Genomic DNA, 21274 nt, shown 5'->3' on the forward strand with positions numbered 1-21274 from the left:
CCAAGAAAGCAATCTGCCTTTGAGAGGCCTCTTCTCGGATTAAACTTTCATCCCGAGCACGCTGAGCGGAAGCCAAATGCTGGTTGGCCATTTCCAGGGAGGCCAGGAGACCGGTGACTTTCTCCTCATGCAGCTTGGTAGCCCGGGCAATATCTTCTCGAAGTTGATCATGAATTTCTTGAGCCGCCCGGGCTTGCCTATTTGTCTTGGTGGCTACTGCAGCCACCTCCTCAAAAGCAGACATTATCATTTGAGCAGCCTGAGCAAAAACAAAGAGCAAAAGTCATAAAGAATGTGTCAAAATATAAGTGTAATAAGGAGAAAAACTTACGGAATAGAGGCGATTCGATCCTTCCAGAAATCTATTGCAGGCCGGAACACTTTTTAGAAAGGCCGCCTCAGAAAGACTGAGCATCTGCTTAAAGCGTTTCGCGCCACTAGAAGTAGGCCCTTCGAAAAAAATGTTAGTCGAAGGAAATTCGGAGCTGGAGGCTTCCTTGAACTGCGGAGGAGGAAGGGATTCGTGGGAACCAGAAGGACCCTGATCACCTGCAGGAGGATTATCCAAGATAATCAGTTCGGGCTCGACAGCCAAGATCCTTTGCCTTTTACTAAGAGGAACCAGATCTTCGGCCTCCTCTGAGGTCTCAACCACTACCCGAAGAGTATCATCCCGGGAAGGATTCTCTCGAGTAATTTCGATTCCCCGGGGCGTTTCCTCCATAGCACGTTGTTTTTCTGCTTCGGCCATTGCCCGGTTTGTTGCGAGTTCCTTTTCCCGGGCCGCCTTTTCGACTGCTCGTCTTTTAGCGAAAGCTGCTTGCATCTCGGAGTTATCTGGACAGAGGAGAAGTAAGTGTTGAGTAAATCAAGGAAAGAACAAGGGAGGGGGTGGCAAGAAAGAAGGGTGAATTACCGGGTTGAGGGCCCGAGCCCGCCACCTCATCAATCATGCGATCTTCGGGATCCTCACCCCGGGGACTCAACCCATATGTGATCAAATTATCATCAGAAATTAATGTGGAAGATGAGTATTTGCGCCCTTCCACCAAATCCTGGCTCACGATGAAGGGTTCTTCAAATTTATAGGTGCCGGGAAGCGAAGGTTGTGTAGGCAGAGAAGAGAGAAAGCCAGACAAGCAGGGAAGATCTCCCGGAAGTCGAATAAAAAAGTATCTTCCTTTCCACCCTTTTTGAGAAGAGGGAATATCATCAAGGAAGCGAGCGTTATGCCGGGCAGTCAGGGAAAAGGCATTATCCCCAAACCGGCAAGAAAAGTAATAGTGAAGAATGAGGGGGTTAATAAGAAAATTATTCATGTTAAAGAGGACATAAGTGGCAGCCATTATCCTAAAAGAATTAGGGTGAAATTGGTTAATGGGTACGCCAAAAAATTTGGCAACTGCAATGAAAAAGGGGTGAATCGGAAATCTAAGACCATTCTTAATTTGGTCCCGGAAAAAAGTAGTGTACCCTTGAGGGGGGTTTTTTGCCCTATCAGAGGACTCGGGTATTAAAATAGAAAGATTGGAAGGAATACTACCCAAGGTCCTAAGTTCTTCATCCGCCCCTGGGCGCAGGGTGCTACTCAGAGAGGAGAACCAGGGAAATCCCGGGGCCTCGACAGGAGGAGGGCTCACGGCCCGAGTTTTGCCCTTACCTTTTCTTTGGGCGAGAATTCGGGAGGAATTAGGAATGGAGGGTTTAGAAGAAGATGGTTTAATTAAAGAGGCTACTGGTCTCTTAGCAGGTTGGGTGACAGAGCGTTGGGGTGGGGGAGATTGAGAAGCATCGGAGCGTAACGCAGCAGATTCGTCGCTAGGAGAGCCTCGCGCATTGGCTCCCGACGTTGAAGAAGTAGAGTTTGACATGATAAAAATAGAGAACTTACAGGTTTTGAAGAGGAGCTTCGGAAGTGGGTGATTTTTTGCACGGAAGAGCTTCGAGGAGCAATTTAAGCAGGGCTTCGCCGGAGATTCGAATTTGAAAGTGATATTTTCAAAATAATTTAGGCACTACTTATAAGGAGAAGGACTCGATCTCTACCCTTGATTTGCATCTAATCGGATGGACGAGATGATCCTTGGGAATCGGTAAGGACACGCGTAATCATTATGGTGTCAGACTTATCAACGCCTCGAAATTCGAAACGTTAATAACCGTTGAAGCAAGAAAGGTACGTACTATCACGGTACCTTTTGAATTACCCAGTTTTTGGTAGCCCGGGGGGTTTAAGGCCGCGGCATGTTATTTGGGAGCCCGGGAGGTTTAAGGCCCCGGCATGTTATTTTATAAATCGGGAGGTTTGAGGCCTCGATATGTTATATGTTATGTTAAACCGGGGAGATTTTAAATCCCGGTTTTTACTTGGAAACACGTAAATTTGAGGGAAGTACACAAGCAAAATGCGCGAAGTAAAAGGCGAGGCCCCCGACAACTTGTTCGATAGCCCGGAAATTTAATTACCCGGGATTGTGTTTTTAGTCCAGGAAGAAGGATATCGCACCCCGGAATAGATTCCCAGACAGGTATATCGCGGAGACGTTTTCAGTTTTATAATTCGAATTATTACGATTGGTTGAGCATCTATTGTTGCGACGCACGTAAATTTATATAGATTTTCTGGAAAAGAGGCAATAAAGCAATAAAAAGCAATAAATTTCTCATTACATAAAGAAGCGGCGAGCAATTATGTCATCCATTACAACAGACACAGAATCTCGCCATTCTGTTATCCAGTTAGTCAGCTCGTGGATTCGAAGATTGACAAAGGTTTCATTGTGCATTATCTTGGTTAGCGCATGCCATTCTTTCCGCAGCATCATGTGTAGTAGAACCTGGTCATTAACCAGGTCTGTAATCCGAGCCACTGCAAATTCTCGGATATACTTCCTCGCTCTTGCTCTTTGTGCTCGAGTAAGAACGAGACTGTTGCGGTAGGAAAAATCCAGATCGTGGGCCTTATCTCGTACGGTCATAACTTTCCTCCACACGCTCTCCTCGATGCCTCTCTTCAGCTCCTCTAGATGAGGACGCATTGCCGGGGTCACCAAGACGTGTGTGCTGCTGCAAGCACTGGAACCGCCTGAACTCGACATGGTAAAATGGGAAATTGTTTTTTGTGTTCACCCTCTTACTTATAGGCAAACGTCCTTAAATGTGGGGGAAATCCAAGAGTCTCAGCCATGCGAAGCGTCTCCTTTATTATTCAAAGGCAAGAGTTGATCATAGCCATCAGATTTGGACAGGTGTATGATCAGGATGTCCCTCGTAAATTGCGCGGAGCAGGACGAAAGGATCTGAACAGCTATCAAAACGTCAAGTCTGAGGTGCCTCGAAATACGGAACGTTTTTGTTTGGCAGGAGTTCAATAAATCTCATATTATTATGGCACCACGTCAGCAGACCGGGGGATTCTTGGTCCCTGTTTATTCCTTCTCTCGGACTACAATCTCGAGATCTCAACATAACAAACTGGTAGACCGAGACCTCATTGGCCTAAGCATTATTATCTAGGGATTATTAGTCATGTCAATTTTCATTATTTAATTTCGTTTAAGTGGGTTTCGCTATTTACCAGATAAGTGCTAGAACGAAAACAAAAGGACATTTCATTATTAAAAATGAGCACGAATTACACGGAGATGTTCATCCTCTACAGCAACCCTCCATTTGTGCAGCCAACCGCTAAGATCTCCGGTAGCGGTCTTGCCAAAGCTATCTGACCCGGCTATGTCTTCCAGGATCTTCAACTCCTTTTCTAGCATTAGTGCGTAGACACCATGGTGAGTAAATATGTCCACATACTCCGCAACACAAAGACGTTCACGGTACTTCTGCATACGAGCCACGTTCTCAGGAGCAGGAGCCCCCTCTGCGTACTGAGAAGATTCCAGCTCGTACAATCTTTCCCAAAATAGGAGTATTTTGTGGAAAACTTCGTCTTCCAAATCAGTCTTCCGTCTCTCTGTGACCGCACGCATAAATTCCCCCGCCATATCAGGAGCTTTCGAATTGCTTGAGCTTGCCATTGCATTGATAAGATGGAAGGATAAGCAAGGTCTCTATTTATAGGGTAGAGCGTTCATCTCTACCTTCGATTCAAATTTAATCGGACGATCGTAGGACGCTTAGGAAATCGTGCGTCCAAGTGAAGAGACGTGTGCAGTTATTGAGAGTATAGACTCATCATTACCTTGAAAAACGAGCAATTTTCAGTAGCATCCTCATTAATGTATTCGATCGATTCTCTCGAGAATAGTGATTATCAGACATCGGGGAGTCAAGGATATGGGATACGAGACACTCCAAAAGTTCCCTTGTTTAAATATTTGTTCACAATTGCAAAGAGTGCAGAAAGGATCAAATCGGGACAGCGAGTCAAGCTCTAGCCCGACTATTTTAGGGATGGGTGGTGATACCCCTAGTAGGATCCGGGTCATAGTCAGGGTCGATTTCAGGAGTATCCGGGTATAACTCCTCTTCCCGGATGGTATAACTCCTCTTCCCGGATGGATTGGTGTTGTACGCAATTCTTTATTATTTACCCGGGCTCTCATAGAGTTGGTCGGGTGCTTCTCCCCTGACCGGGTAGTGTTTCCCAGTTGCATATCCACTTTGGCAACCTCGAAAATAGCGTTACCTCGACAAGTGAGCCACACTTGAGTATAATCATTACATGCCATCTAATCTGCCAGAGCAACTTGGGCTTGGAGTGTCCGAGAAGTCATCAGAAGCTAGGAAGGTAAACCGACTTAGTAGATGTCACGGAAATCGAGGAAACTACTCATTCCTCCCCTATAAATAGCAGGTATTAAATTCATTTAAAAGAGAGACTCTTTGAACTAAAAAGTATTGTTCACATATATTCGCATATATATTGCTTAATTTCTTCTTTGCCTGCTGATTTAATCATCGGAGTGGTCACGTCGGACACCCCTCCGGCGCCCATTCGCGAGTTCATCTTCTTGTTTGCAGGTCAAGATTGAAGCCATATACCTTGTTCATTTTCCTAAACAACACTACAAATACTTGATTCGATCCGGTGGAGCACCCGACCCTGCTCATCTATTTCGCCTGGATCGCATCAACCGTTATTTTTTTTTTTCTGTAATGGAATGCAACCGAACACAACTAGTAATTTTTCAGGGTAATTGTGTGGATTGGGTATTAAAATTTAAAAGTAATATTTTTAGTATTTCATTAAAAAAACCTTCTTTAGGCCTACAAAACTTACCTGTCTTACTTTGGGCCTTTTTTACATTACCTAGACTTTAATATTAACAATTGGTATCAGAACATCTCAAGTTGCATTTGAGAACGATGACTAGCGAAGAAGGGTTCGGCACATTGGACTGTGAAATTTGATGGTAATTATTTTGTTGTCCGGAGAATGCAGATTAAAGACTGACAAAAACTTATGTGAGACGGTTTCACGTATCGTATTTTGTAAGACAAATCTTTTATTTGGGTCATCCATTAAAAAATATTAATTTTTATGTTAAAAGTAATACTTTTTATTGTGAATATCGGTAGGGTTGACCCGTCTCACAGATAAAGATTCGTGAGACTGTCTCACAAAAGACATACTCTTGAGGACTAGTTCTATAGTAAAAAAAACTGCATCTATCTGTTGAACCGAAGAAATCATATTTTATATTGGAAGGTGATTGAATTTTTTTGATAGACAGATGTCGGGGGTTATTCGATTGACACTGTTAAAAAAAAAGTGATTCATAATATTGCAAATGAGAAATCTCTGGTGTCCTCTGCATTTTATTTTCTCTTTTATCATCACTAATTTAGTTAAAATATGTGATTGAAAAATTATATAAAACCAAACACACAATATCAAATTTTCAGAATTAATAATATTTTCGTGTTTATTAACATCTTCCATTTTTTTTAATCTATTGATTTTAATTATCTTGGAAAGATATTAATTAATTCTTTGGCACATCCCACGGCACTTTATTCGATCTAAAAACTGACTAGTCTACCCATTGATATTGCTAATAGACAACACAGCCCAATTTCTTTACTATCTTAAGCATCGACTGATCATTTTTATATTATGGACGTTCAAATATTCATTTGATTAAATTCAAATTGACTTCAAATCCTTTGGATACAATTAGCATCGTATCGTTGAATAAATAAGACACCATATATACGCCTTCATGAAGGGCCAAATTTATTCAAGAAATACACCAAAAACACATACTTTAATAGCCTTGAAAACTCACATTCCCTTTTAGTGGGGTTTAGTTTAATTTTGGAGTATTGTTTTCTCGCACTCAAGACGCATCGAAAGTTTAAAATTTTTCAAAGAAATTTAATTTTGACAATCAAATATTCTTGGGCTTCGTATGATTCAAATCCGTACATAGGACGTTTAGAATTTATTACCTTTGCGTTTTAAATACTGAACACCAAACTATTTTAGGTTTAGCGGAAATATTCGTTCTTGTAAATTTCTACGAACAATAACTGAAATTAACGTCGTTTTCAAAACTATTTCAAAACTATTAATTAATATTTAATTAGCATATTCTAAATTTACTAATTAAATAATGATGAATGTATTATAATACGATCAGACAGCATCGAGGGTACAAATCTCGTCATTCCAATGAAAAGTGAAAATTTCGAAATTTTTTAGAATTTTCCTATTTTGTGAACTGTTTAACTGAACTAGGGAGGTGCACTCTACTAACCAAATTGGTAGTCAGGCTTACTTCCACAACTTCCAAATATGGAACAGACTTATAAATTATTTTATAAACGATTTGTTTGATCTTCCTCAAACTATAGTCACCAAATTCAACTCCTTGAATTCAACTATCTCAATGAAACAAAATATTCAATATTTTTTAAAACTTTAATGATTCAGAGATACAGCTAGCCGCGAGTTAACAATTTCATGTGATTCAGGACAATATTTGTCATTATTCGGGCTTAACCTAATTATCCACATTCTTTTCATCAACACTTTGATCAAGAACTTCAGAAGTCAAGTCTGACTGTACTCATCGGATCATGGTAAGAGCATCTAGTAGCATCACCTAATGATTCTCTAGGTATCACAGATACTTCCTGAAAGAACCATTAAGTTATGGTTAGTGTATGTTATACAAAATGTATGGAATAAACAGAAAGGTATACTAAAACCAACGAACTAGTAGTATGAACAAAACAGTAGCACAATGCTTAAAATAAAGCAAACCAAGGCCTGTATGAAAATACAGTGTCCTTAAAACAGATTCGTCCCCTCCGGGATGTGCTTCGAGGATGAACTTGGACGTCTGTTTCCCAGGATACAACGGAACAACCAGCAGTGACTTAGCATGAGACACTACTACGACGAACTGAAAGCGTACCTTTACTTTATCACCGAGATTTAACGGAGGCCAAAAGAAAATCTAACAATATGAAATGCAAGAGAATACTTGAAAGAGAAAAGATTTTCATGTACCTTGAAATGGGGAAATGAACACACTATTTATAAGCCCCCAAAAAGCATACCAAGAGTCATGCAAGATTAATTAACTCAATTAATCTTCCCATTAACTCAAGAATATGAAGAGCCACAAGTTTTCAAGTAACTCAAGAATGTGGAAAGTCAAAAGACATTCCACAATAATGAGCCACAACCAACTCAAGAATGTGGAGAACCAAAAGGCACTCCCACATTCATGACATATAATTTTTATTCAAATTTCCAACAATCCCCCACATGAATGAAAATTGATATAAATCTCGGTGACAAAGTTCTACAGTTGAATCCTGCATAGGATAGGTAGGTGTTATCCTTTGAACCTTCCCTCATGAAATATATTTGCTTTACTAGCTGACCAGTAGACATGATGTCCTTGAACTGTTCTGCCGTTTATGTAAATTAAGATATATTTCACACAAGACTCTCCCTGATACTATTCAGTTCTCATGATTGTGTTCGTTTTGGCCATGAACACACGCCTGGTTCTGCGAGAGGGTCTAGAATTGAGCCTTGCAATTCCTTCTAAGCGGCCCCACTTCTCTCTCACATAGGTGATTCTATATTCTTCTCATCAGAATCATTAAAAGCCGTAAGATTATCCTCAACATTCATTGTTTCATAATAGGAATGGACTAGGGATAACCCCCACAGTGATTCTCCAAATTAATGCGATTAGGTTGTCCCATTGAACCTAGTTCTTGGGATCTCCAGTCAGCGTAGGTTGGGTTTTCCTTCGCACCAATTTATTCTATAGGCTTGAGCCCCATTCCCCTTGACATTTTCGCAACTAACTCTCTGTTTAACCCTTTGGTTAGCGGATCCGCTATATTATCCTTTGACTTTATGTAGTCAATAGAGATAACTCCAGTTGAGAGTAGTTGTCTAATGGTATTGTGTCTACGACGTATATGCCTAGACTTACCATTATACATTGTATTTTGTGCCCTTCCTATTGCAGATTGGCTATCACAATGTATGCATATAGCCGGCACTGGTTTTTCCCATTCTGGAACATCTTCTAAAAAATGACGCAGCCATTCAGCCTCTTCACCACACTTGTCAAGAGCTATAAACTCAGATTCCATCGTGGATCTGGCTATTACAGTTTGTTTAGAAGATTTCCACGCAATTGCTGCACCTCCTAAAGTGAATACAAATCCACTTGTAGATTTTGAGTTTTTCATATCAGATATCCAATTTGCATCACTGTATCCTTCGATAACAGCAGGATATCTGGTATAGTGCAGCCCATGATCACGAGTGTACCTTAAGTATCTTAGCAATCTGATAATTGCTTTCCAGTGTTCAACTCCTGGATTACTCGTGAATCTACTCAATTTGCTCACTGCATAGGCTATGTCTGGTCTTGTACAACTCATCAAGTACATCAGACTTCCAATGACTCGAGAGTATTCTAATTGAGACATATTCTCACCTCGATTCTTTGATAGATGCTGACTGGTGTCAATCGGGGTTCTAGCCAATGCGGAGTCATCATTATGGAATTTCTCAAGTATTTTGTCAACATAATGCGATTGACTTAGGACTATCCCTTCTGATGTTCTATGGATTTTAATTCCAAGGATCACATCGGCTAATCCCAAATCTTTCATGTCAAATCTTGAGTTCAATAATTTCTTAGTGGATTTAATCATCTTATCATTACTACCAATGATAAGTATGTCATCTACGTAAAGACATAAAATGATATATCCATTTTCAGTGTTTTTTATGTATACACATTTGTCACATTCACTGAATTTAAATCCACTTTCCATCATGGCTTTATCAAATTTTTCGTGCCATTGCTTTGGTGCTTGTTTTAAGCCATACAAAGACTTCACCAGTTTACATACCTTATTTTCTTGCCCATTCGCAGAAAATCCCTCAGGTTGTTCCATGTAAATTTCCTCTTCTAAATCTCCATTTAGAAAAGCAGTCTTTACGTCCATTTGGTGTACTTCAAGATTCCGCAAGGCGACAATCGCAAGTATCACTCGAATAGAGGTTATTCTCGATACAGGAGAATATGTGTCAAAGTAATCAAGCCCTTCACGTTGATGGTAACCTTTAATTACCAATCTGGCTTTATACTTATCTATTGTTCCATCTGATTTCATTTTCCTTTTGAAAACCCATTTACATCCTAGTGGTTTGCTACCCGGAGGAAGATTTACTAATTCCCACGTATGGTTTTGTAAAATTGATTCCATTTCGGAATTGATAGCCTCTTTCCATAGAGGTCCCTCAGATGAACTAATTGCTTCCTTGAAGCTTTGAGGTTCACTTTCCATCATGAAAGTGATGAAATCCGGACCAAATGATTTCTCAGTCCTAGCTCTCTTGCTACGTCTAGGTTCAATGTCTTGATCAAGCTCTTGTTCTTCATCAATTGTTTCATATAATCTTTTGGATGAACTTGGTTCTTCCTTAGATTTACATGGAAACATGTGTTCAAAGAACGAAGCATTTCTTGATTCCATTATCGTATTCTTGTGAATATCAGGTATTTGAGATTCATATACAAAAAAACGATACGCACTACTGTTTTGAGCATATCCAATGAAAATGCAATCCACAGTTTTTGGTCCTATCTTTACTTTCTTTGGAGTGGGTACTGCTACCTTGGCAAGGCACCCCCACACTCGCAAATATTGGTAGGAAGGACTTCTACCTTTCCATAACTCATATGGACTTTTATCTTGATTCTTTCGGGGCACCTTATTTAAAAGGTAATTTGCTGTTAGAACAGCTTCCCCCCACATTTTCTGTGGTAAACCAGAACTTAATAGCAACGCATTCATCATTTCTTTCAATGTGCGATTCTTTCTCTCTGCAATGGCATTTTGCTGAGGAGAATAAGGTGCAGTTCTTTCGTGTTTAATACCGTACTGAGCACAAAACTCAGCGAATGGTGATTCATATTCACCTCCACGATCACTTCTTAGCACCTTAATTTTCTTGCTAAGTTGGTTTTCAACTTCACTCTTATATTGGACAAATTTGTCAATAGCTTCATCCTTACTTTTGAGGAGATACACATAACAAAATTTTGTGCTATCGTCAACAAAAGTGATGAAGTATTTATTTCCACCACGAGTTTGTACACCTTTTAAATCACATACATCACTGTGAATTATATCAAGTGGTTCACTATTTCTTTCAATAGTTCGAAAAGATGATCTCGTTAGTTTTGCTTCAACACAAGTTTCACATTTGTGTTGTTTATCCATTTGAAATGCAGGAATGCTTTTCATGTTAATTAATCTACGAATTGTATCATAATTAACGTGTCCAAGTCTACCATGCCATAAACAAGAAGACTCAAGCAAGTAAGCAAAATTGTTAACTTTATTCATCACGGGCTTAATAGCCATTACATTTAGTTTGAATAAACCATTACAAACATAACCTTTGCCAACAAACATTCCACTCTTTGACAAAACCACCTTATCTGACTCGAAGACAATGCGGAAACCATGCTTGTTAAGAAGCGACCCGGACACCAAGTTCTTGCGGATGTCAGGCACATACAGCACATTGTTCAACGTCAGTTCTTTTCCCGATGTCATCTTTAGGACAACTTTTCCTTGACCCTTGATTTCAGAAGTGGCGGAATTTCCCATGAACAGCTTTTCCCCATTCTCAGATTCCTCAAGAGTTGCAAACATCTCTTTGTCGGAGCAAACATGGCGAGTGGCACCAGTGTCGATCCACCACTCCCTGGTGTTCGAACCCACCAGATTAACCTCTGATATTACAGCACAGAGATTCATGTTCGAAACCTCATGAGCAATGTTCTCTACCACATTCGCCTCTCGGTTTCTCTTCGGCTTCTTACATTCAGATGCCTTGTGACCCATACCATCACAGTTGTAGCATTTTCCGGAGAACTTTTTCTTTGACACGCCTCCTTTGGGTCCCATGTTCAACCTTTTGCTGGAGAAGGAAAATGTTCTCTTTTTCGAGCTTTGGCCATGCTCGACAACATTTGCCTTAGTGGCAACAGGAGAAAATAATCGTCTTTCCGAACTCTTGTTGTCTTCCTCGATGCGAAGTCGAACAATGAGCTCTTCAACATTCATCTCCTTTCGCTTGTGCTTCAAGTAGTTCTTGAAATCCTTCCAAGCTGGTGGTAGCTTCTCAACAATAGCAGCCACTTGGAATGATTCGCTCAAAGTCATCTCCTCACCGTGAATCTCGTGAAGAATCACTTGGAGTTCTTGAACTTGGCTTATAACCGGCTTTGAATCCACCATTTTAAAGTCCAGAAAGCGACCAACAAGAAACTTCTTGGCCCCGGCATCCTCGGTTTTGTACTTTCTGTCAAGGGATTCCCACAGCTCTTTAGCCGTTTTCTTTTCGCAAAACACGTTGTAGAGCGAATCTGCCAATCCGTTTAGTACATAGTTTCGGCACAAGAAATCAGAATGATTCCATGCCTCAACCGCACTAACAGATTCAACATCTCCCTCACCCTCGTTGAGTTTAGGAGCATCCTCCGTGAGGAATCTAGCCAGGTTCAGCATCGTCAAGTAAAACAGCATCTTCTGCTGCCACCTTTTGAAGTCCACACCAGTAAACTTCTCGGGTTTTTCACCGTGACTTGCTGGAACAGCAACCGCAGCAGCACGTGGGGTACCATGAGGGACAACTTGAGGAGGGACAACATGAACATTTTCCCTTTGCACGTTAGTTTCAGTAGCCATATCTGAAACAACACGTAATGAGTAATCTGTTTTAAGATTGTTATACAAAATGTATGGAATAAACAGAAAGGTATACTAAAACCAACGAACTAGTAGTATGAACAAAACAGTAGCACAATGCTTAAAATAAAACAAACCGATGCCTGTATGAAAATACAGTGTCCTTAAAACAGATTCGTCCCCTCCGGGATGTGCTTCGAGGATGAACTTGGACGTCTGTTTCCCAGGATACAACGGAACAACCAGCAGTGAATTAGCACGAGACACTACTACGACGAACTGAAAGCGTACCTTTACTTTATCACCGAGATTTAACGGAGGCCAAAAGAAAATCTAACAATATGAAATGCAAGAGAATACTTGAAAGAGAAAAGATTTTCATGCACCTTGAAATGGGGAAATGAGCACACTATTTATAAGCCCCCAAAAAGCATACCAAGGGTCATGCAAGAATAATTAACTCAATTAATCTTCCCATTAACTCAAGAATATGAAGAGCCACAAGTTTTCAAGTAACTCAAGAATGTGGAAAGTCAAAAGACATTCCACAATAATGAGCCACAACCAACTCAAGAATGTGGAGAACCAAAAGGCACTCCCACATTCATGACATATAATTTTTATTCAAATTTCCAACAGTGTACACTACTATCCCCTCAACACATATATCTCAATCGAATATGCAATCATCGATATATCAAGATTTACAAATGAATTCGATAACGATGTGATGTATTTTTAAGTAATCATAGTGGTATCATATGTGCAACTAAGAAAACATTTTCCATAATGCACGTCTTACTTTGGCCAAAAATAATTTGCACTATTAACTCATCAGATCACATAAGATAATCCACACCCGTAGGTGAGCGGTAAATCCCTGACTACAATGTATCGGCTCCTACGTATGTCGAAACTGCACCCAGCCTCGCCACCTGATGAACCTCGTGGAATCGGTAAATTAATCAAAGTGTAGTGCTAGTACGTAGAGTTTCCATGTTGTCAATTGTCAAATAATTATTGATGTACAACCATAACCACGAACTAATCAACTTGATTAGTTATAACCACTTGGAATATCCGAGAGAGGGTTGTTTATTGCCTCATCTAATGAGTACCTGCTGTATCAATGGACGTCTTCATGCTCTTACTTATAAAACATGATGTTTATATCATATATGCTAGTTTCGAGTTCAAGTGACATTTATCCTTGTTTTAGGTCGTTGAATCGACTAAGAACGAGTTTAGAATATACAATATAGTTCCTAATGAACTTCATTAACTACGTTGCGAGATAAACCTCATGGTACTGTAATATAATCAATTTATCTATACATCTTACATGAATATACAGATAATATAAATGTTATACTTGGATAAAACCGTACAAAATATTTTTACATTAGAGTTAATAGAGTTCAAGCTACAAGTTGGCTCACTGGACACTCACTCTTACATTTAATTTAATTGTTCAATATGTTATTAAATTGGTATCTATCGCCATATAATAGATTAAGCACAAACATCAGGATGAACAATGAGGTACTCTTCGACAAGAGTTAAAATCCCATGACCAAATGCTTTGCTTGCCTTGTGATCTTCCTCAGTGAACTGGAAATCGCCCTCGGTGTGATTTCCGTGAGGTATTCTTCGACAAGAGTTAAAATCCCATGACCAAATGTTCTGTGTGTCCACAATAAGTGAATGGAACACCTGCCATCAAATGGATTTTTTAATATAATATTTGATATATAGATACGATGTTAAAGCACGAAGTTATACATGTAACAAAACAAAGATGGTAGCTTGATTTGACCTACCATCGGAAAAATTCATCTGTCCAATGCTTTAGGCACCACCATCACCCTGGATGATATCGATACTCTTGATGACCTTCTGGGCTATTTTTGGTAACATGTGGTGGTCGTCGACTACGAAGGCTTTGAACATTCTCTTAGCGGAGACACGGACCATCACTTCATGGGTGTTGGTGATCACGGCCATAATATCAGTTTAGCACTCACAATATTTTGAACTAGAAAAACCACCTCCACTGTAAAATAAATTTGTGGTTTCAAAAAAAGATAATGTATACATGTTTTGGGACACACACTTTGTAACGTCCCGAAAATCTGAAAGTCCAAGTGAGCCACGTGCATGTGAATTATTAATTTTCTTTGGTATTTTATTAAATTCTTTTAAAGCATTAAATGCATGTTTATTTTATAAATTATGTGTTTAATTATTTTTATGCATAATTCATGCATAATAGGATTTAATTCACGAAATTTTAAAAGTTCATGCAATAGGGTTCCTAGGTGCATTTCACGTTCGAACGAGGAACGGAGACCGGAGGATTTTCAGGAAAATTATTTTATTACACGATTTATTTTTATAAACTAAGTTAAATCATTTTTAAATGTATTTTTCAAAAATGAGAATTTTTGAGTATTTTTACCCGCAAGATTTTAATATTTAACATAAAGCAAATTTTATCGAAGCAGATGATTTTTTTTTGAGTTCGGCTAATAATTTCAAAACCTTCTCAACACGAAATATTTTTCGGTAGTGTTTTTGAATTTAACGGGTCGACTTTTAAACTCATCGGGATTAAATATTCTTTTAATCATTTAAGTATCAAGGTTAGAGCTCATTAACCTTTTAATTATTAATTCATTTAAGCTAAATCAAACCCCTTAACTTCCCATAACCCTCCACACCGATGAATGCCCCTCATCGGTTGAAGACCCCCACTATCCATTGTTATCTATATAGTTAAGTATCATTAACTCTAGTTAAACCTATCATTTCCACCTCCACTCAACCGCCTACCCTCCAATCAAACATGCATTCTCTTCGTGTGAGCTGCAGCAAGGAGATTCGGTTTCTCCTTCTTCATCAACTCAAGCTCTCTTCACTCTCGGGTGGCATTCCTTCAAGCCTTTGTAAACCAAAAATCATCAGGCATGCTTTGTACTTGTTCTTTCTGCATCATATACGTTTATTATGTTGGTGATCATACCCGTGCATGACATACGTGATTTAGCTTTGTACAAGAAAATTCTCTCGGTTTCCATGTGATTATGGTGTTTCCTTGGCAAACTCTCATATTTTCTGGTTTTGTGCAAGGGGCTGCTGTATTAGGATGATGAGGGGTTGTACAGATCGTGAATCATTGAGGTTAGATACAGCTGGGTGCATCGAGGTCGGGTTTTGATGCAATAGGGTGAAAGCCGAACGAGTACTGTGAGGTGTGAGGGGGCTCGATCCACATTGTTCTGCTACACCAACTGTGTGAGAGCCTTCTCCAGCCCTGGACCAGAAAAAATTGCGGAATAAAATGATCAACAAGGACACAAAGATTTACGTGGTTCACCCAAGATAGGCTACGTCCACGGAGCTACTGCAGATCTTTTATAACAGGAGAAATATTACAACAAGTGTATACAACAATACACTAAATATCTCACACTCCCAACCCGAGTATAACCGAGAAAATATTTTCTCTAACTCACACAAGAGAACAAAAAAAAACTCTCTTTTTTTTTCTCTCTTAATTACAAAGCTTTGCTTTGTTTGTTTTGGGATGATTAAACAATACAGGTTACGCACTTATTTATAGGGGAAATAATCTCGTGTGAACAAAAGGAAGCATTATTCCATTTTGCGAGCCTCCAATCAACCATTCAAATGACACGTGCAACAAATTGGCAAAACCAATTTGTATTCATCCGACATCCCATTAAATGCATATGACCCATGTCACCTAACATTTCTCCCACTTGAAGACTTGATTTCAATCATGTCTTCACACCATCAGTGCAGCAGCTCATATCTCCAATGTTACTCCTGGAGACCAACTGAAGTCGAACACAACTTCAGTTTGTCAGTGGTTACTGTCTTCGTGAGCATATCAGCAGGATTCTTGCTTCCAGGAATCTTCTCAAGCATCAAGACTCCATTTTCCAGTACTGATCTGATGAAATGGTACCTAACCTGTATATGCTTTGTCCTTGCATGATAAACAGGATTTTTTGCTAAATGAATAGCACTCTGACTGTCACAGTGTAATGTGCTATTTTCAAGTTTCTGACCCAATTCTTCCAGAAAGGATCTCAACCATATCATCTCCTTGCTAGCTTCTGTAACTGCAAGAACGAAAAATCTGTTCCGTCGAACTTGTTGATTCCCGGTCCCGATCCATCATCTCCGGCCATCACTTCTCTAGCCTTAGCAAAAAAATCTAAAAAAAATCTTTTCTGATGTGGAAGATCAGACAAAGCTGCAACCACAGAGCATACTCAGAATTTTAAAGAATTTTCACAACAAGGCTCTGATACCAGTTGTTGGGGAATTACCCCGAAGCGATACCGATCACGATGATAATATAGTGCCGAAAAATTGCGGAATAAAATGATCAACAAGGACACAAAGATTTACGTGGTTCACCCAAGATAGGCTACGTCCACGGAGCTACTGCAGATCTTTTATAACAGGAGAAATATTACAACAAGTGTATACAACAATACACTAAATATCTCACACTCCCAACCCGAGTATAACCGAGAAAATATTTTCTCTAACTCACACAAGAGAACAAAAAAAACTCTCTTTTTTTTTCTCTCTTAATTACAAAGCTTTGCTTTGTTTGTTTTGGGATGATTAAACAATACAGGTTACGCACTTATTTATAGGGGAAATAATCTCGTGTGAACAAAAGGAAGCATTATTCCATTTTGCGAGCCTCCAATCAACCATTCAAATGACACGTGCAACAAATTGGCAAAACCAATTTGTATTCATCCGACATCCCATTAAATGCATATGACCCTAACACCTGGTGGGTCTGAGTTGGGGTCTGGAAGGGTTCGAACAACAATGGAGCGGTGGGACAATTGATTGGGCCCAGGGGCGGAGCTAGGAATCGTGAGTACCTGGGGCTGGCCCCATCATGTATTAGACAGTAATAGGTTCGATCAAATTTTCTAAAATCGAATTAATTGAACTTTTTTTTCGACAAACTTTTTTATGAATATCTAACAAATCAAATCGAAAAATCAATTATTCGGTCAGTAACACAATTAACCGAAATTTTATAATTTTTTTAAATAATCGTGTTTTAAATAAAAAAATCCAATATAACTTGACATTTTTTATTTTCTTCATTCCCCGAGTTTGTAATTGATGTTTGCTTGTTATTTGTTGATATGTACTCTTTTGGTTTAAAAATAACTTGACAATTTTTATTTTCTTCATTCCCTGAGTTATTTAACTAGAAATATTCAATATTCCCAAAAATTTACAACAATAAATTATTTTTCAAATTTCATACTTATAATTCAATTTTCGATTATTGTAAATAGAAAAATCACAAAACAAGCCCAACAATAATTGCTCATTAACAATCATCATACATTTCAACCAACTGATTATTATTCTAAAAATATACAACAATAGATTTTTATGGTGAAAATTTAAACTCCAAAATTCATATACATCATAAGACAATATTATTGCAACTCAAATAATCACAACTAGATATTTAACATAATTTTAGAGTCGTCGAATTTTTATATCAAAGTCGCATAATTTCAGAACATACGACTATAAATCAACCAATATACAGTAATGAATTATGATTATGAGAGTTGTTTTATTTTTAGTTTTTAAACATGAGACTAAAAAATAAAAAATAAAACTGATAAATTTGTTTGACTTTTAATATGGGGCTGAAAATAATTTAAAATTTTAAAATACTAATTTTTTTCAAAAAAAAAAATAGGTGGGGCTGGAGCCCACCCTAGCCCAAGGGTGGCTCCGCCCCTGATTGGGCCAGGGGGTGACGCGTTGGCCTCGGTAGGAAGCGGGTTGGGAATTCTCGCTTCTTAGCTGTTAGAAGCAAGCATGGGGCGGGTAGCTTGGCTCTGATAAGTGGCTTGGGATCTGGTCTAGGTCCTTGGTGGGCTGGTTTATGGCTGGAACGATGGGATAGCTTGAGACATGGGTTTTTTGAGAGATAGGGGCACATGAGGTGGGGTAATGGGATAGGACTGAGAGTTGATTTCAGGTTTTGGAAATTGCAGCTGTGGGTTAGCAGCTTATTGACATTTGTTTAGGGCCTATTAAGTGTTGTTAAGACATGGTAAAAGTTTGGGAAAATTCGGGTAAAGTTTCGAGTCGATTCAGGTTAAAATCGGGACCCCGATCCAAGTTTTAAAACGAATCGGTTAAGTTCTGATTTTGGCTCGAGTTTACACCTAGGAATGCTTCTAAAAATATTTTGGGATATTTTAAGGAGTTTGGTAAGCTTCGGGTCAATTTTAGAGGTTCAGGGTTAAAACGATAATTTTTGGGTTTCCAGGGGCAAATGGTCATTTTGCACCCGGGGTGAAGTTTTGGTCCTAGCAGCACCCTGAGCACAAATTTATGATATTTTAAATGTTTATGCGTCATTTTTACGATTTTACGCAATTATGATAAATACGTTGTATGCTTGGTTTAAAGGAAAAGTTACGCATATGCATGTTTTTATTAAGTGATGAAAATGATGATATTTTTTGAAGGATGTGATTTGGTTGTGACTGACGATGTATATGTATACGATGACATGAGATATGATGAGCTGAGGCCCGGGCTCAGTGGGTGGGTAATGATGTCGCTGATGTCCCTCGCCGCCGGGTACCACGGTTTTTATAGATGGATCCATCGATAGAGCTGATACGATAGAACTGATACGAAAGTCACAACTAATGAATTGAATTCAATTAAAAGAAAATGTTTAAGTTTATGATGACACGATGAGCTGTCTTGACACGTATATGATGATATAAGATGACATGATTTGACACGATATGATTTCACATAACACGTTTACGTTATGATTTTTAAGTAGTATGATATTTTTCACTGCTGTGTGCTATGTATATGTACTTGTTATTCCTGGTACAGGTGTGTTGAGTCCTTAGACTCACTAGGCGTGTGTGATGCAGGTGAGATTCATGCTGAGGAGACTGGAGGTACCGAACTCTGAGTAGGCAGGCCTGGTGCGGCGACACGACCCGAGGACCGCATGTTTTCGCATTATAATTTATGAAATTGAAAGGAGATGAATTTTTTTATACATGATGATTTTAAGATTTTTATTCGTTTATGTTTACGAATGATTTTGGATGAGTTTGATTATTTTAAACTGTAATATTTTTACGGTAAGATAATTACGATTATTTTAAATATTATTTCGGAAATGTGAGGTTTTAAAAAAATATATATCAGCACTTTTAAAACATTTAAAATGGTAGACGTTACAACCTTAGTCATGTATCATATGAGGATATGTAAACATTATTAAATAATTCTTGTTTGGGTTTGTGACTGCTTGCACTGTCAAAAGAGAATCCGGCGTAATTTGGATGAGGAAGTAGTTTCGATCCTTTGTTTCTTCAAACCATCCCGGATTGCTCTGTCCAAATGCAAAGACCCCCTAATCCATCTGTTGGAACATTTTTTAAAATCGCAATCTTGATTTTGATGTTAAAAAAACTTGTTATTATGTTGCTAATAAATTTAATTAAGTGTGCAGAAACTGGAACTGGTCAGGATTCGAACTGATCAGTTATCGAGCCAAAACTGAAGCTTTCTAGACTGCAAACTGAAAGCGCCAGCTGATTGCCTAAACTGAATCAGTTCAACTGAAATATCAAAAGACTAGTTCATCTGAATGTCCAGCTGACACGAAGTTCAGCAGAAGACCTTCAGAAGCCCAACCAACTGATGAAGAGTCCAGCTGAACAGTTCAAATGTAGCAGTGAAATCAGTTAAGCTGACGAGCAAACTGATTTCATCGAACCAGTTCAAGATCAGTTCAATTGACCAGCTCAGAACATCAGTTAGGAATCAATTAGTTTGCATAACACGACAAGCTTATTCAATGCAATCCAGCTGTGCACAGTGAGGAAAAGCTTTTGTCCACTCAAATGACAATATTAGACGTTGCAGCTGTGCTTAAAGTCAAAAAGTTTCAGAATGGATGTCGAAAAGTACAAGACAAATATCGAAGAATGGATTCAAAATGCAACGGATACAATAATTGAGTCTCACTATACGATCACTTCGTGCCTATAAATAGAAGATGAAGATCGGTGAAGAAAAGAACAAAAAGTGTGTGAAAATCGAAAGAGAAAAAGGGCATGCCAACTGCTTAGTATAGAAGAAAAATTCTAGTGTGTGAGAACACATTCGTGTTGCATTCATAGTTCAGTTCTCACACACACACAAGCACTCACATATACAGAGACTTAAGCTTATTGACTAGTTGATAAAGTCTTGCATAAAGACGTAAAACTTGTATATGTAGTCTTTGACACATAGGCATTAAACAAGTGTTGGATGGAAGGTGCTACATTCAGTCTAGACTAGGAGTTTAGTTAGACAGTAAAGAAGTCTTAAGCTGAGTAGGTTTGTACAAATATTTATATAAATCAAATTCTTCTAGTGGAACCTACCCGAGGTGGTAGAAGGAGTGACGTATGAGCAGTTGAAGTCTCCGAACATCCATAAACATATCTTGTGTATTTAACTGCTTAACTTTTGCTTTAAAACTGATTTGATCAGTTCAAGCTATTATCAGTTCAGTTTTCACCATAGCTCAACTGATATATGCAAGAACTAATCCCCTTTAGTTCAGTTTACACAAGTTAAAAGCTTTAAACTAATTAGCTTACTTAACGTTTAACGTCCCGAAAATTTGAAAGTCCACGGGAACCACATGCAAGCAACTTATTAAATTTCTTTGGTATTTTATTAAATTGTTTTAAAGCAGTAAATGCATGTTTATTTCATTAATTATGTGTTTAATTCTTTTTATGCATTTTATACATAATTCATGCATGATAAGATTTAATTCATGAAATTCATGCATTAGGATTTCTAGATCCATTTCACGTTTGAACGAGGATCGGAGACCGGAGAATTTTCAGGAAAATTATTTTATTGCACGATTTATTTTTATAAATTAAGTTAAAGTGTTTTTAAGGGTATTTCTCAAAAATGGGATTTTATTTGGGTATTT

This window comes from Primulina eburnea, chromosome 3 (genome assembly GCF_022965805.1).
Source record: "Primulina eburnea isolate SZY01 chromosome 3, ASM2296580v1, whole genome shotgun sequence".
In the NCBI taxonomy this organism is placed as follows: Eukaryota; Viridiplantae; Streptophyta; class Magnoliopsida; order Lamiales; family Gesneriaceae; genus Primulina; species Primulina eburnea.